Source organism: Centruroides sculpturatus, unplaced genomic scaffold (genome assembly GCF_000671375.1).
Source record: "Centruroides sculpturatus isolate CEXI.00-Female unplaced genomic scaffold, Cexi_2.0 scaffold5444, whole genome shotgun sequence".
Classification (NCBI taxonomy): Eukaryota; Metazoa; Arthropoda; class Arachnida; order Scorpiones; family Buthidae; genus Centruroides; species Centruroides sculpturatus.
The window spans coordinates 484-4,369 of NW_019389537.1; the positions used below are offsets into that span (position 1 = coordinate 484).

At 25.7% G+C, this 3,886-nt stretch overlaps 2 long non-coding RNA genes across 2 annotated transcripts; both read right to left on the minus strand.

The window, feature by feature from the left end:
- Positions 1 to 406: 406 nt before the first annotated feature.
- Positions 407 to 784, minus strand: LOC111617299. Its single transcript, XR_002755398.1, has 3 exons — positions 712 to 784; positions 551 to 604; positions 407 to 471 (listed from the first exon to the last, which is right to left on the minus strand). It is a non-coding gene; the product is annotated as an uncharacterized LOC111617299 (long non-coding RNA).
- A 682-nt stretch (positions 785 to 1,466) lies between these two features.
- On the minus strand, positions 1,467 to 1,844 carry LOC111617298. Its single transcript, XR_002755397.1, has 3 exons — positions 1,772 to 1,844; positions 1,611 to 1,664; positions 1,467 to 1,531 (listed from the first exon to the last, which is right to left on the minus strand). It is a non-coding gene; the product is annotated as an uncharacterized LOC111617298 (long non-coding RNA).
- Positions 1,845 to 3,886: the final 2,042 nt, after the last annotated feature.

Consider the following 3,886-nt stretch of genomic DNA (forward strand, 5'->3'; position numbering starts at 1 on the left):
TTTGACATAATAAAAAAAATTGCTGAATTTAAATTTGAGTTGGAAAAAAATATTCGGAAATTATTGAGAAATTTTCGTTTTACAGATTAAATTATGTTAAAGATATAACACTATAATTCTGTAGGCTACTAAAGACTAGTAAAACAATAGTATCATTTTATAATGTTTTGTATTTTAACAAATATTTTTTGTTATTTGTGTGAAGAAATAATTTCATTTGAATCATTTGTATTTTATATTAGAATATCAAAATAATAATTAAAATTATATTTCTTATTATACAAAAGATTCTTATAGAATGTATATTATATTTACCAGAAAAGAAAATGGATGAATTATTGCTGTTAATTTTGATAGTTCTGCTGGTTTAGCAACAATGAATCTGACTACATCTACAGTAATAATACCAGAAACATCCATATATTTATATCCACCATAACTCTGAGTAACTGGCATGACAATGTCAACTGACTAAACGACAATATAAAAAGACAATGAAAAAGTATAAAATACAACAATACTATATAATCCAATAAATTATGTATCATACCTTATTTCTGAGAAAAGTGGAATTTTTCTCTTATCTCCCGTTTTAATTTCATAACTAATAAATATATTTATTATAAATTAACGAAATGGCGAGTTATGAAATTATTTATATTTTAGATAATAGACATTTTATTTTTCTAGAATATACATAAAATATCTTACTTGAATCCGAGATATTCGACAAGAAGGAGAACGACTCTTCACACCAATCCCGTATTTATGAACTTCTTTTTAGTTTCATCTAGATGAACTGCTCCAGGAATCTTTAATAAGACAAAAACATTGTATCAGGAAGTTGATAATATTTATCTTACAATATTGTATATTTACTGTCTACCTACTCCTATGTAAGAACTAGATCTATCCGTGTGGGCCACTTTTGCTTTTCACTTATGTTTAAATTTACCTAGTGAACATTTGNGTTAATAATAAAACTCTATAATTTAATTACACACGAAGAAAATCTGAATCTACGTTATTAAATTACAGTTTGTAGAAAAACAACAAGCAATTTGACATAATAAAAAAAATTGCTGAATTTAAATTTGAGTTGGAAAAAAATATTCGGAAATTATTGAGAAATTTTCGTTTTACAGATTAAATTATGTTAAAGATATAACACTATAATTCTGTAGGCTACTAAAGACTAGTAAAACAATAGTATCATTTTATAATGTTTTGTATTTTAACAAATATTTTTTGTTATTTGTGTGAAGAAATAATTTCATTTGAATCATTTGTATTTTATATTAGAATATCAAAATAATAATTAAAATTATATTTCTTATTATACAAAAGATTCTTATAGAATGTATATTATATTTACCAGAAAAGAAAATGGATGAATTATTGCTGTTAATTTTGATAGTTCTGCTGGTTTAGCAACAATGAATCTGACTACATCTACAGTAATAATACCAGAAACATCCATATATTTATATCCACCATAACTCTGAGTAACTGGCATGACAATGTCAACTGACTAAACGACAATATAAAAAGACAATGAAAAAGTATAAAATACAACAATACTATATAATCCAATAAATTATGTATCATACCTTATTTCTGAGAAAAGTGGAATTTTTCTCTTATCTCCCGTTTTAATTTCATAACTAATAAATATATTTATTATAAATTAACGAAATGGCGAGTTATGAAATTATTTATATTTTAGATAATAGACATTTTATTTTTCTAGAATATACATAAAATATCTTACTTGAATCCGAGATATTCGACAAGAAGGAGAACGACTCTTCACACCAATCCCGTATTTATGAACTTCTTTTTAGTTTCATCTAGATGAACTGCTCCAGGAATCTTTAATAAGACAAAAACATTGTATCAGGAAGTTGATAATATTTATCTTACAATATTGTATATTTACTGTCTACCTACTCCTATGTAAGAACTAGATCTATCCGTGTGGGCCACTTTTGCTTTTCACTTATGTTTAAATTTACCTAGTGAACATTTGTCGATTTGATGTCAAGTTTCATGTTGTCACATGTAAACTCATTTGCAATACGTTGTCGAAAAATTAGACGAAGTTTGATAATAAAACGTTTATTAAATTCTGTTGACTTCTTTTTTTCATAGCATTCATGTTTGTTGTAATTCTACTTCAAACTAATTTTAATTGCGCGCAATAGCTAAAAAAAAGTAAAAAAAAAAAAAAACGTAACGAAAAAGAAAAATTAGTAAACAAGCAGATTTTTAACAAATGAAATAAGCAAAAATTGTTAAAAATTGAAAAAAAAATTTAGCTAAAAAGTTAAATTCGATAATGTAATTTCGGCGTAAAAATTTTAGTACTTCATATCAAGGATTTCCTGGAGTAACTTATCAATTTAAATTTCACCTAAATTTTCATTTAGAAAATTTCTAGTGATTTAAATATATTACAAATATAAATTAGCAAACTTTTAGATGATCTGTATATTATAAATCAAGATACGAAAATCTGAGAAAAATCAATTCATTTCAATGCAATCGTAAAGATCGATTGAACTCTAACGAAGTCGTACTTTGCGCCATCTTTTCTCGTTGATCATTGTAAAAATTGATCTTATTTATCTTTTTACGCACCGAATTCTAAAGTATTGTTTGTGTCAGGAGCTAGACCGAAATGTATTCTATTTGCAGGCAAAAGTGATTAAAATTGGTTAAGCAATTTTGGAGGAATTACCGTTGCACAAACTTCAAAGTCCTCTCTAAGAGATTTTTGCTTCGCTTCGCCCAATAATATCAATAAAACAAGTACATTATTTAACCTTTTGTGATATACATTATTAATATGAATGTATCATTAATAGAATTAAAGAATAAATGTATAAACTTTTAGAATTAATTTTAACGATAGAATGAAAAAACGTATTTAAGAAATATATCATTACCTCAATAGGAAAAATAGCAAATGTAACGTTCTGTAGCGCATTCTTCATTCTTTAAAGACAGTAATTATATAAATTTTTATAAACATTTGTTAGATAATATCTTTTTGCAAAAATTAGTAGTATAATTTATAATGATAAATAAAATACTTAAAATGTATTTACCAAGACAATAATTTCGATCATTTATTTAAAATAACGAACTAACTTCAACAAAATTATAACAATACAATAAGTTACAGTAAGTTAATTTTATATATTTAGGTTTTAAATATACCCTTTCTACTGATTGAATTTATCGGATATTTTGTTCAAATTTATAAATACCATTTTTTAATCTGAAAAATAAAACTCTTTGTAACAAATCGAAAGTATCAAAAAACGGCAACTTTCATAGAACTCTTATTGATCGAAAATGTTGTAAAATTTGAAGTGTTAAAGCTAGCGACTTTTATTATAAACTTTTTAACTTTTTTGTAACTAAAAAAAGAATTTGATGGAAAATTTGCCACGTGTCATTGGAATAAAACACAATACTAGTGTTTACTACGCCAGAATTATAAAACAGGACACGGTTTCAAAAAACAAATCTACAAACTTATAATTTTAATTAGGCTGCAATTTGAAAAAAATTGTAGAATTACAAATTCCTACTGTTGTCTGATGTCTGTCCACTCGGCTGTCTGTCTTTTCTTAATCTCGAGAATGAAGGTAGATGGATGTACCCCGAGACAAAAAAAGAAAAACTTAGGGGCAGAAAGATGCATCGATCAACTATATATGAAATATCGTGAACTTCGGATACAAACCAGAAGTCACGGTATTTCAATTCAAATATTTTCTCTGAAAAGAGTTAGATTGATGACCGGTACGACTCTGTTGCTAACGATGCTCTACAAAGACAAGTTACAACTAATTTCAGGACGAAAACATATATTTTA